Consider the following 14,749-nt stretch of genomic DNA (forward strand, 5'->3'; position numbering starts at 1 on the left):
TCAGGCTAATTCATCTTATTACTCTGGACATGAACAGAAAGCAGTAATAGTCTCAGGTTGTTTAGTTTCATCAGAAAACTGTGTGCCTTTCCTCCTGTTTGTACTACAAGGGAATTACTGAAGTTTTGTTCTTTCATTCACATTCATGGCATGAGGACCCCCAAATAGGTCTATACTTAATTGTTTAATGTTTTTCTATTATTCTCTGCATCACCTCTCTCACTATAAAACCATTCTAAAATTTAGGGGCTTAGGACACTAATTCATTTGCTCACAATTCTATGAGTCAGAAACTTGGGCTGAGTTTTTGTTGGGTGTTCCTTATGCTGGCCTCACTTGGGGCCACTTGTAGCAACAGCAGTTAACTGGAAATTTGATTAGGTCTGGAGAGTCTCGTATGGCTTCGTTCAGGTCTGACACAATTGAGAGCCTGTTAACGGGGATGTCTCCAGCAGGTGAGCTTGGGCACTTACTATATAGTATGGTCTCAGGATTCCAACAGAGAAAAAAAGAGTATGAGCTCTGATGCATAAGAACTTTTCAAGCCTCTGCTTTTGTCATACTTGCTAATGTTTTGTTGTCCAAAGCAATTCACAGGGCCAAACTCAAATTCAAGGGTGGAGAAATAAATTCCACATCATAATAGGAGGGGCGGCACAGATAGATATAGGCAGATATACGAGGATGGTGAAATTGTTGTAATTATCTTTGAAAACAATTATCCGCATCATCTAATTGTTGCTCATATTCAAAACACTTTAAGAATCCAACAATGGCATAATGCTGATAAAAGCACAAAGAATGCTGCAGTGAGGCACATATGGGTGAATCTTTTCAAGGGTCGGTTACCCCAATTACAGTGGGGGTAATAAATAAACTCTGCCAATTTCACAGTTTGTTGAGAGTTAGATTGATATCGTAGATATAGAAATGTCTTCTAAATCGCCAAACGGATGAGAAAGATAATCATTAATCAAAATCTAACACAAACCCTACCCAAACACTTTGATATTCCATTCCTCATTAATTTCTTGAGTCCACATTTCATTGGCATTTTAAGTCTGAACCACATATTTTTGGCCATTAAATTGTCTGCTGCTTTATCTAATCTTTCAATTGCCACATTCAACAATTTAGGAGACACGTGCTAAGCATGATTCAAGTGTCAAGTTTAGCTAGTCATTGGAAAGATAGCAATGAATTGGGCATAATTTTTGATTTATAGAAGTTTATAATTCTAGATCTTGACCTTTGCTAGCCAAACAATCCCAAACACACTTTCAGTTTGTTTAAAATTAGTGTCCATACTAGGTATCTTAGGAGCCAGCCACGGCCTGCGGACATCTCTCTTGCCCTCAATCATAATGCCCTCCCTTCTCAAAACTCTGCAGTCTTTATAGATGCTATGAATGTATGAGTCAAACTTCCTTATTTCTTTGGCTACTAATGCCCTCAGAACCACATTTCTAAACCACCTTGACAGGCAGAAGTTATGTTTTATTTAAAACTGCATCTGTAGTACCCAAGATAGGTCCTTGGTAGATATATTCTGTGTGCAGAACATATGAACTGACAAATTTATCAGTATATAATACTGCCACTAAATCTTCTCTTAATTTTTTTCTGGAATTTTAATACTTTTGTTCTGGCCTCAGGTTAGAGTCTACTTTCAACCAAATATTTCTTTTGGTAGCATCAGTGTAAATACTGGAAGCTTCAAGTGGTCAAATTCTGTCATTGGAAGTTGCAAGCAATGATTAGTTGACTGCTTTGCATCAAATGGTGGGTTCTAGTTCAGACTCTGATGCAATGTAGCTGTGTGAATTTACACAAATCATGTCCTCTTTTGGCCCTGGTCTTTTCCTCTATTAATCCGAAGGCGAGGGAGTCATCTTAAGGGAGTCAGCATCCCCTCAGAGTCCAGCAGCCTTCATTGGCCTTCCAGTAAGTGGCTGTGGCCAACAGGATTTTCATGGCTTATTTGGTCTCATACCCTTTGCCCACCATTGATAAAACTGACCAGAGAAGGCTATGTCAACTCTTCCTGATACCACTTCCAGTAATACATCTGGTGATAGCTCCAGTAATGGGTGTGAGCTCAGTTTACTGGAGCTGTTTTCCTCAGAAAAGCTTTATGGAGAACTGCTCCTCACAGGCGGAAGCCTGCTTTTATCACACCATATATCAGGGAGTGAGTGATGGTGAAATCCCTGCCTTACTGTGCCAGCCAAATGGATAAACAGGAAAATACAATCATCTCACAGCCAAATCACCACTGGCATTTATATTGCTTAAGGGAGGGAGGGACCACATGCTTGCATTTTGTTCTAGGATCCATTCATTCATCCACCAAGTATCTTTCTGTATGTTGCCGCCCTTCCTCCACATACTGTACCTGGGGGTTGGTATGAGGGTGAGGTGTGGTGGAGGTAGAGGGTGGGAAAAATGGAGAATTTGCTCTAGGCCAAGTCGTCAAAGGGTTTATAAAGAGGGCCAAGTTCTCAAAGGGTTTATTGACAAGTGAGAGGGATAAGATGTGCATGAGAGTTTATTTTGTTCTTTGGCAAAATCATTTCCACATTGTTTACTGTTTATTTGTTAATTTATCAATTTACTCCTTTGGACAACTATAACTCTTTCAGGGCAAGAACAATGACTTGCTTATTTTCCCGGATTGTCCTAGGCTGAGTTGGGTGCCTCTACTTCCCTACTAGACTACTTCTCAGATTGGGTGTTGAATCAATCATACCCTCCCAGTGGTCCACAAGAAACAAGACAGTAAAGACAGGTTGTGTTTTTCAATTTTGTATTCATTTATTTACTCAACGGATAGTGACAGGACATCTATTATGTGTAATGTGCTCTTCTAGGCACAAAGTGTCAAGCAATTAATAAAACAGCTAATATTCTAGTGGCGGAATCAGACAATATATGAATAGAAAAAAATTAAGTGAGTCAGAAGATGATAAGTATTATGGAGGAAAGTGGATCAACCAAAGGATAAAAAGAATTAGCATGGAAGGTGACTGCAATTTAATGTGATGTAGTCAGAGAAGGCATGACAGAGCATTTAAGCAGAAACTTGAAGCAGGTAAAGGAAGAGACAGGTTGGTATTAGAGGAAGATCATTCTGGGCAGAAAGTGGAGCAAGTACAAAACACAGAGAGGTGGGAACATGTTCAAGGAACAGACAAAAGGTCACTGTGGCTGGATGGAAATGAGAGAAGTTCCAAGCATGGATGAGGACTCAGATCATGTGGGACTTCAAGGCCATTGAGAGCCACAGGCTTTATTTAACTCTGAGTGAGACCCCCTAGTTATAGTACAGCTCTTGGTGCTCAGAAAATGTGTTGAATGCCTTTTGAGTCATATTCTTGGTGCAGGAATAGAAATCAAAGTATCTGGGCCCTATTGCCAGTTCCCCCAACATTCAGTGTGATCTGTTTTTGTGCTGGGAAGGTGAGGGAGCTGCTGCTAGATGGAGTGTTAAGGCGCTCACAGGCTCACACGTTCCATACTAAGAGCCATAAGAGAGGAACCAGCCAAGTAGATGGTCCAGAGGATTGAAGGATGAAATCAGCATAAGAGGCCATCTAAGAGTTAACACTGGGCTTAGGCTTTGAAGGAAACATGAACATTAGAAATGTAGCATGAAGAGAGGGAGGTCCCAGGGAAGAGGAATAGCATATTCAAAAACATAAAGGATGAAGAATGTGTTCAGTGGACATAGAATAGTCAAATATTGCTGGATCAAAGGGTAGGTAAAGGATAAAAATAGGTGGGTATACTTTACAGACTGTGGCTTGAAACAAAGACCTTGATTACCAAGTTCAAGTATCAAGGGAAAGAAGAACCAGGGGTGGTTCTGGACCAAATAAGTGATAAAACCAAGGAATCAATACCTGCTGACTCTGGTCTAGTAAGGGATGGAGAAACCAGTCAGGGATTGTTGTAATGAGATCTGATCTAGGTCTGTGGCTAAAGCAGCAGGGAAACTGAGTGAAGGCAACACAGGAACTGTGGAGGAAGGCAAGTCCCCATGACTTAGGAACACTTTGTAAGGGGGCAAAGGAATTCTCCCAGCCTACACTCTCTGCAGGTTTTCTTAATGATTGTTTATGTTCAAATATTAATCAGCATGACTTGCTCATTTCCTCTGTCTTCTTCCCTTAAGGAAGTGATTTAGAATATTTTCAAAACTCCCACACTTGCAGAAATGCACGTCAAATGTGTGCTGTGGCTCAAGTAGATCCTTCTTAAATGTAAACTCCAAGCAAAGATTATTCAAAAGTGGAGGGAGTGTGAACATTTCTCAGGAAGGCCTGGAGTAGTGCAAATGTCAAGGCCACTGAAATGTATTTTCTGATGTTAAATTACCTTTGATTTGTGATACACAGGAAAAAAGAATGAGGCTCTCCTGAGACACGTTACCCAGGAGGGACTATGTTATATGGAAATTAGGAAGAAGAGATCTGGAAATCCACGACTGGGTTCAAATCCCAGCTGCTACGCTTACTAGCTGTGCGACTTTGGACCAATCCATTAACCTATCTGTGTCTCCATTAGCTGATGACTAAGAATGACCACCGAAGAGGTGTGCACACTCCATCAGGTCCACACACCACATTCCTGACGAGCCACAATTTGGGTGGTGCACATATACAAAAACGCATGATTATTATTGCCACTAAAAAGGCGATGTGGCAGGGAGGACCCAATCTTCTTCATGATGGCATAAAGGACACTGCCATCAGCACTTATACTACATAGTTGGCCTACCTTTCCAGGCAGGACTAACTTTAGAACACAAGGCTAATAAGTGGCACAGCTAGTAGATGAAGCCCACTCAAGCTGTTGTCTCTATACAAGATATACCTTGAGAATCACCTGGTTCCAACTTCTCACTTAACAGAGGAAAGAGAGGTGCAAGGGGATTAAATGCTTTACCCACAACCCCAGAGCTAATTGATGGAAGATCTGGGACTAGTACCAGAGTATCTGACTTTCAGGTGAGGATTCTTCTTTTCAGCTAATATCCTCTTCCTCACAGGTTGTCACTAAATTAGCCCACACCTAAACTTAGTCTACATAGTCTCTTCCCATTCACAAAAAGCAATGGCATAATTGAAGAATCCATTTCTTTCTCTGCATAGTCATTTCCTCCAAAACAGTCTCTGGGTTATCACCCATGACTTCAGTGTGAACCTCATTCACCACTGATGACAAAATCAAGACAGGGAGGTACCTCAGTTGCTCCTTAAGCTACTACCAGGTATGATTCACCAATAGTACCATTCTTCGTCCCAAGCCAAATGCCACTGCCCCATTTCCACCTGAGGCCTGATTTTCCTGGGTAGGGTTTCCTGGTTAGACAAACTCGTGTGCAATGTGTGGGATAGATGAGAGAGGGTTAAAACAGCCCCACCATGAAAGGTTACTTTTAACCATAGTCTCCTGGAGTTCCAATCTCCTCATTCTTTTGTACTGAAAACCATACTCTGTCCAGAAAAATCTGCAGAGAGTGGGTTGCTGAATTGTGGGAGTAATTAACCTCTCCAGAATTAACCCAAGGCCAGAAAACACCTTGTTTGGAGGCTGGCCTATTATTACCTATCCCTCTTAAATTGAGAAGTCCAGCCTTTTAAAATTGCCAGTGATAGCTATCTTCAACCTGCTCTGGTCAGACCACATCTAAAGTGTTGCATTTTATTTCAAACTATGCATTTAGTTTTCAAAATGAAAGTATATTTATTGATCGCTTCTTAATATAAAAGTAATTTGTGCTTATTTTAAGACATTTGAGGAGTACTAAAATGTAAAGTAGAAACTGAAAGTTCATCACCCATAATCCTACTCCAGAAATAACCTTAATTAATGAGTTGAACTTATAGACTTTTCCTGTGTGTATATTTGACTGTATTTTTTTCTAAGAAAAATAAGATTATAATATATATCATAGCTTGCAGACTATCTTTAGTTTTCAAACAGGTTGTACCTTTTCTATGTCAACATTTACAAATTTACATATTCTTTTTTCCCATAGATTTATTGATTTATCACCTTTCGATTTATTCACTATTTAGTCATTTTTAAATAACATTTAGTGAGCACCTGCTATGTGCCATGCATTTAAAATCAGAGCAAACCTATTTTAAATGATTGGGAAAAGTACCCTCTCATTTGAATAAGAAAGTATACATGAAACAGGGGTGAGGAATGGGGAGTGGATATCAAGGGATATATTTGCTCATATTAACAAAAATAGGAGTAACAGTAATCTGGGTAACAATTAGATCGAGGGACTAAAATTCTGCACAGACACTTCTTAACTCTCAGGTCTATTTTATTCTTTATTTTGGCCACATCTCATACTGCAGAAAGACTCTTTCCAGGTGTTAGGGGTTGAGAGGTTTTGGCCATTGATGGCTCCAAACATTTTCCTAGTAATAGATTCCAAAAGAAGGAGACTTTTCTCCCCTCTGTTGAGTACATATACATGTGAACTTCTGAGTCTTGTCTCTGGCCTATTCTTGATCTTCAGCATCAACGAATCAATGTCAGCAGCAACATCACCTTGAAAGCTGCTAGGAATTAAAATTCTAGGGTCCCACCCTAGGCAGATGGAATAAGAAACTCGGAGGTGAGGCCCAGCAATCTATAGTTCCACAAGCCCTCCAGGTGATCCTGATGAACACTTAAGTTTGTAAACTGGTGTTCTAGATAAGTCATTGTACCTAAGGAAATAGGGTACAATGACCAGTTCCTGATCTCACACTCAGCCCGTGGTCTGAGGGCAAAATTCTGTAATTGATAGAGCCACCATAATAATCTCCTGAATAGTTTCGTATAAAAGTGGTTGCCAATGGCAAATATTTGGGAGTTTTCAGCAGCAGAGAGAACCAATCAAATTTTTATTTAAGTGACAATAATGACTGTTATGTGACAGTATGACAGGGGATTCAGGCAAAGAGAGCAGTCAGGAGACCATTACAGTTGTCTAGAAGTGACAGTGGTCAAGTAGAGAGCTTGAGAAATATTTAAGAAATGAATTCAAAGGTAGAGATATGGAGAAATATCTAGGAAATGAATTCAACAATACTCAGCGATCAACTGGACTCATGGCATGAGGGAGAATGTAATGTGTGGTCTGACTCCATCATGAGGCCGTATATATGTTTTTTCCTATGCTTGAAATTCCCTTCTCTGCTCTCTTTACCTGGCAAAATGTTACTCCTTTGTCGAATCTTTGCCAAAGTGTCCCTTCTCCAGGGAAAACTAATCCTTTGGCCTCTCTCCTAATGCTGTTTAATTTCCTTTCATATTGCTTATCAGAGTTTATTAAACTATTTTCATCCATGTAATTATTTCTTTAATATTTTAGATCCTTTAAAATTCTGTTTTGTCTCTGAAAGCAGGAGCTATTTCCTCCCAAGAGACAGAAGAGCTCAGCTATTAAGTACACAAACTCTGGAACCAGAATGCTTGGGTTCAATTCTCGGTCATGCTACTGGCCAGCTGTGTGATTCCATGCAAGTTAGGCAACTTCTCTGTGCCTCAGTTTCCTCACTTCTTAAATGAATATATTACTAGTCTTGCGTCATGGGGCTGTTGTGTGGAATGCATGAGGTACTACATGCGAGGTCCTTAGCAGAGTACCATGCTTATAGTAGGCATTAGTTTAGTAATAGCTACTTTAAATATTTTTTTTTTTGTCCTCACCAAATATCCCAGTGTCTGGCATCCAGTAGGCACACAATAAATGTTTAAAAATGAATGAAAAGTAAACAACAACCTTCCAGGTATAACTGTGAATGTGGGCACCAAGTACTGAGTAGAAACGGCGGTAAAAGGTGAGCATAGTCAAGAGGGGTAGGCAAGGCATACTACCCAAAGCCATCTGTAGTTCAGTGCAATCCCCATAAAAATATCAAAGTCATTCTTCACAGATATAGAAAAAAAATTCTAAAATTTGTGAACCACAGAAGACCCTGAGTAGTCAAAGTGATCCTGAGCAAAAAGGAGAAAGCCAAAGATATTAAGCTTCTAGATTTCAAACTATACTAAAAAACCACAGTAATGAAAACAGTATGGTACTGGCGCAAACATAGACACATAGACTAATGGAACAGACTAGAAAGCCAATAATTAAATCCCAGCATATCAACAAATGTTCAAGAAGGGAGCCAAAAATAACTAATGAGAAAAGGATAATTTCTTTAACAAACAATGCTGGGAAAGCTATAGAAACATATGCAGAATGGTGAAAATGGACCCCTATCTCACACCAGTCACAAAAATTAACCCGAAATGGATATAATGGATATGATAGTAAATATATTATAGACTTCTAGAAGAAAACACTGGAAGAAGCTCATCAATATTGGTCTTAGAAATGATGTTTTGGGCATGACACCAAAATCACACACACACACACAAAAGCAAAAATTAACAAATGAGACTCTATCGATCTCAAAAGCTTCTAGACGGCAAAAAGAGAAAAAAAAGCTCAGAATTTTGAGGAGCTATATGAACTCCTATACTTATTATGGCATTATTTACAATAACCAATATATGGAAGCAATCCAAATAACAATCAATGAATGATAGTTCATTGATTGAAATAATGGTATTTCTTTGATAAAAAATATGTGGTACTTATACAGCATGCAATATTATTTGACCATGAGAAAAGGGGATATCTTCCTATTTGTGACAAAAATGAATGGACGTTGAACATATTACGCTAAGCAAGATAAGTCAGACAGAGAAAAGACAAGTACTGTATGATGTCACATGTGGAATCTAAAAAAGTTAAACCTGTAAAAAACCCCAGCAAAATGATATCAAAGGGTAGGGGTGAGAAGATAAAGAGTGATGGTGTTTAAGGATACAGACTTGTAACAAGAAGTAAAAAAGCCATGGAGATATAATACATAATATAATAACTATAGTCAATAATAATGTATTATAATTGTGTAATATGATGAATATCACTACATCTGCAATCATATTATAATATATACAAGTATCAAAGTAACAGGTTGTACACCTTAAACTTGTACAATGTTACATGTCGAATTTATTTACTTTTAAAAAAGAGGGCAGGAAAAGTCATGAAGTCATATCAAATGGTATCTGCCTAGGGGATCATCAAAGAAATATGTTGAGGAACAGTTGGAAGTGTGAGTCTGAAGATGGGAATAAAGGTCTGAGGGTTTCTATTCATTTCCCAGCACTGCCATAAAAAAAAAAATACTACAATCTGGGTGGATTAAAACAATAGGCTTTAATTGCTTTGCAGTTCTGGAGGCTGGAAGTCTGAAATCAAGGTACTGGCAGAGTTGTGCTTCCTCAGAGGCTCTAGGGGAGGATCCTTCATTGTTGCTTCCAGTTTCTGATAGCCCCAGGTGTTCTGTGGCTGCCACACAACAATCTCTGTGGCAACAATCTCTGCCTCTTTTTTCTCATGGCTGTCTTCTCTCTGTCTATGTCCAAAGTTCCAGGTTCTTGTAAGAACACCAGTCATAGTGGATTAAGGGTCCACTACACTCCAGTATGACATCACCTTAACTAATTACATCTTCAACAATCCCATTTCCAAATAAATTCATGTTCTCAGGTAGTAGAAGTTAGAACTTAGACATATGTTTATGGGGGACACTATTCAGCCCAAACACGAATGATATCCATTTGGGGAGTGACTGGCATTTGGATGCTATTTATAGCCATAGTAATAGAAATAAATATAGTCTAGTGGTTAAGAGCACAGGTTCTGAAGCCAGACAGATGTGAGATTGATTCTCATCTCCATCACCTACCTATTAGCTAAGACCGTGAGCAAGTTGCCTAAGCTTTCAAAGACTTAACTTTCCTCACTTGTAAAATTGAGATAATTAAAATATTTACCTTTAGGTTTCCTGTAAATATTAAATGAGAGAATGATTGTAAAGGGCTTAGTGTAGTACCTATCACAAGGTAAGTGTTCAGTAAATGGTGTCTGTTAGCTCAGATCTTCTATGGAGAGAATCGAGGATGAGAAAAAAAGAGCAGTGAGAAATAAATTGTTAACCAAGAGGAAGCACCCTATCTTTAGTTAGAAATAGCACAGAAGAACAACTGAGATGATGAGAATACTAGGAATTATTTCTCGATGTTTAGGTGCATGCTCATCCCAAGAATTTAGCCCTGTGTCTGGCCTAACACAGGTAACTTAATATGGGATTGCTGACTAAATTGAATTAATATGAAATGGGAAGAGGACCCGAATAGGCATTTCTCCAAAGAGGACATTCAGATGGCCATTAGGCATATGAAAAGATGCTCAGTCACTAATTATCAGAGAAATGCAAATTAAAACCACAATGAGATGTCACCTCAAACCTGTCAGAATGGCCATAATCAATAAATCAAAACAAATGTTTGTGAGGATGTGGAGTAAAGGAGACCCTCACGTACTATTGGTGGGATTGCAAATTGGTACACCAAATATGGAAAACAGTTTGGAGAGTCCCCCAAAAACCAAAATAAAACTACCTTATGACATAGCAAATTCACTTCTGGGTATTTATCTGAAGAAAACCAAAACACTAATTCGAAAAAATAGGTGTACCCCTATGCTCACTGCAACACTGTTTACAATAGCCAAGATACGGAAGTGACCTAAGTGCCCATGAACAGATGATTGTATAAAGGAGAAGTGATTCATATACACAATGGAATATCACTCAACTATTAAAAATGAAGTCTTACCATTTGTGATGACATGGTTGGACCTAGAGGGTATTATGCTAAGTGAAATAAGTCAGACAGAGAAAGACAAATACCATATGATTTCATTTATATGTGTAATCTAAAGAATAAAATCACAAACAAAACAAAAACAAACACATGGATATATAAAAAACTGATGGTTGCCAGATGTAAGTGGGGTTGGGGGGGGGTTTGGATAAAAAAAGTGAAGGATTTAAGAAGTACAAATTGGTAGTTACAAAATAGTCACAGAATGTGAAGTATAGCACAGGGAATATAGTCAATAAAATTGTAATAGCTATATATAGGGCCAAGTGGGTATTAGACTAATCAGGGTGAGCACTTGGTAAATTATATAAATGTCTAACTGCTACACTATACACCTGAAATTAATATCAAATAATATTGAATGTCAACTCTAATTAAAAAATAAAAATTAAAAAAAAAGAATGGATATGGAGAGCACATTTAGTTGGCAGAAGAGAAATATTTAGGGTAGGTAGGTAAAAAGGTAGGAAAAAGGAGTGAAAGTTACCTATAGCTCTCTAAAAGCCTCTCCTTCAGAAGAGAAATTATACATACACTGTGAGTGTAGAAATGGAACTGGAGAATAGATATTTTAGGGACAACTGTTTTCATGCAATACTAGAAAACATTTTTTATAAGGTCCTTAGTCCTTGGTGCCTGCAAGCAGAGATAGATAGTACCAGCCAAATCGTTTATAGAAGGTGTCATTTTACTGGGGAGATGTTCCAGTTTGAGGCTTGATAAGTTTCTTTCTACCTGTAATTCTAAATTGGTACAGAATCCACAAATAGGGGACATTTACTGGATAAAAGGAACATAATAGAAACTTTAAGAAAAGATGTTAAATGATATGAAGATTCCTTCCTAATTTAGTTTTAAACTCAACACTATTTCCCCAAGGCCAAGGGTACTAACCATTAATTTCATCTTATACTTAATCTCTTTTAGGTTAGATTTTTAGAGAGGAGAGCCAGTAGTCTTTGGGAAGCACCTGTGGATTAGAACAATAATCCTTAATTCTTTAAGTAAAAGCTAATGGTCCTGTTAATGTCATTTAATTGGAGAGACAAATTGGGCTAGTAAAATAGATTTTACTTCTCATCCTTTTTGATAAAGCATAAGACAGAGACCAATTGGTGTCTAGTCACAAGGTGAAGTTCATGATTTCCAGAACTTTGAAGGGCAATCTGGGAGAGGCAATCTGAAGAGATTGAAAAACACAAAGTAGGGAGTCTCACATTTTAAAGCTCTTTCTGACGTGAATTCTAGTTTGCCATTCAGATCCCTTTGAGAATGCAAGACTCATCCTTTCAGTTGCTGGGAATGCTGCTGACCAACAGCATTAAGTGGCCATGCTCCTTAAGGAACTGCTTTGGTGGAGATGGGCCACCTTACATAAGAGTGTGTCCTCACTTTCTGAGGAATCTTCATCCAATAGCTAATCAATGAGGGTATAAATAGGCCCAACTTCCTCCCTTCACCAACAAACACCTCTGAAGGATTATCTCAACTTCAAAGCTCTCCCTGGAGTTGAAGTTTTCGTTGGACTTCATCTCAGTCAACTTCTCCCTCTGTTTAATCTTGTCTTCTCCTCCAAGGACATTGATTTGGAAAGTATGACCTTAGTAAACATTCTGCATGCCAAGCTTCATCACAAAGTCAGCCTCCTAGTAAACCGACCTTTTCCGCCTTCTTTGACCTCTTACTTCCTTTCAGTTATCACCCCACTTTCCTGCTTGCCTTTACATCAGAAGTCAAAAAGATTATTTAAATTCTTTATCCATTAATCCTTCCATGAACACTTAGGTTGCTTCCAAGTCTTCCCTATTGTGAATAATGTAGCAATGAACATGAGAGTATAAAAATCTCTTTGAGATTCAGATTTTAATTCTTTTGGGTAAATACTCAGAAGTTGGATGGCTGGATCATATAATATTTCTATGTTTAAATATTTGAGGAAACTCCATACAGTTTTTTGTAGGGGCTGCCCCATTTTATACCAACCTTCTGCCAATGGTTAACAACACTATATTGTATACTTAAACGTTTATTAAAGAGTGTAGATCTCATTTTGTGTTCTTAACACACACATCCACTATTTCCACTTCTTCACCTTTCATTCTCTCTTGGACCCATTCCAATTAGACTTTGTCATTAACACTCTATATAAATTATTCTTGTCGAGGTTACAACAATTCATCTTTCCAAACCTGGTGAGCAAATCTCAATCCTCATCTTAGTTCACCCCTCAGCAACATCAGTCAAAGTTGAATATTTCCCTTCTTAAGACACTATCTTCACTTGATTTCTAAGACATCACACTTAAGGATTTTCCTCTCCTCATTGACTGCTTCTTCTCACTGTTTATTGTTGGACTAACCTCATCTTTCCAATCTTTAAATGTTAGAGAATCCCAGAGCTCATCCATGACCTTTTCTTCTTTACCTATACTCATTCCCTAGGTTAGAAGTTGGCAAGCTTGTTTATAGCCATGCCACCCTGAAGTGCCCTATCTTGTCTGATCTGGGAAGCTAAGCAGGGTTGGGCCTGGTTAGTACTTGGATGGGAGACCACCTAGGAATACCAGGTGCTGGGCATTAAAAAAAATAAAGAAGTTGGCAAGCCTTTTCAATAAAGGGCCTCATAGTAAATATTTTAGGCTTTGGGTACAGATGGTCTCTGTTGCAACTATTCAACTCTGCCAGTGTAACACAAAAGTAGCCACAGATATTACATTAAAACTGAGTGCAGTTGTGCTCCAATAAAACCTTACTTACTTAAACAGGCAGCAGTCAAATTCAGCCCACGGGCTGTGGTTCTACAACCTTTATTGTGGATAATCATATCGAATCCCATAGATTTAAATATCATGTCTAATTTCCCTAAATTCAAGATTTAGTTATCAAAGTTGCCACTTGACAGCTCTTCCCATAAGTAACATGTACTAAAAGGAGTCTTCTGACTTTTATCCATTTATGCCCCACATGCCTATTTCTTTTCCAGTCTTCTTTGTATCAGCAAATGGCATCATTATTTATACCATATTTTAATATCTCCTCCTCCATTACTGACAGGTGTAAGACACAAACGTGGGTGATTTCAATCATGCTCAATGGCCTTTCTGCTTTACCTCTGATCCCCCTAGAATCTAGTCTTTACATGCTGGCTGAAGAAACTTAAAAAAAAAAATTAAATTACATCTTGACATTTTGATACTCAATACTATCCAATGGCTTTCCATCTCACTTGGAATAAATTTCAAACTTCCTACCAAGGCCCAGAAGGTTCTAAATGATCTGGCTTCTACTCATATTTCTGGCCTTATCCTCTATTAATATTTCTTCTTGCAACCTGAACATCTATATGAAAATTATCTATAAATGTTATTTGATATAGAAACATTTTGCCCCGAGAACCTATTAGATGATATGCTCCCCAAATTGCAAGAGTAAACTAAGAAAGAGAAAAATAAAAAACTCAAGAAAACTTGTATCCAATGAAGGCAAGAAGAAAAGGGAACCATGAGATTATTGAGATGAAAACTCTCAAGATGACAGATAAATAAAAGGTCTAGGAAACAACCAATTCAGATAGGAGCTAGAAGACAGAGAACTCAAGAAGGGTCATATTAAAGTTTAAATAGCTAGAACTTATTAAAAAGTAGTGTTTTTGTTCACACTAGAAAGGGGTGTGGTTCTATTGAAAATTCAGGCTAATTTAGTGGTAGGTACTTAAAAATCTGAGCAAATTGTAAAGCAGCAATTATTAATTCCAATAAAACAAAAAATTACACAAAACCAAATTGTAATCGCAATGTGTATACTAGTGGCTCAACTGGGTACAGTAGTTATATAATTATAGAATTACATGGTATGAATGCAATTTTAAGCAATGGCATAGAGAAAGTTTGGTGTGGTGTTAATGTATTTAATGTAAATATACTAGGGAACTATTAGAGTGTTTTAGGCATGAT

At 38.0% G+C, this 14,749-nt stretch overlaps 1 pseudogene; it reads left to right on the plus strand.

The window, feature by feature from the left end:
- Positions 1-13,257: 13,257 nt before the first annotated feature.
- Positions 13,258-13,375, plus strand: LOC118601514 (annotated as a pseudogene).
- The last annotated feature ends 1,374 nt before the right edge of the window (positions 13,376-14,749 follow it).

This window comes from Rousettus aegyptiacus, unplaced genomic scaffold (genome assembly GCF_014176215.1).
Source record: "Rousettus aegyptiacus isolate mRouAeg1 unplaced genomic scaffold, mRouAeg1.p scaffold_m13_p_3, whole genome shotgun sequence".
NCBI classification, from domain to species: domain Eukaryota; kingdom Metazoa; phylum Chordata; class Mammalia; order Chiroptera; family Pteropodidae; genus Rousettus; species Rousettus aegyptiacus.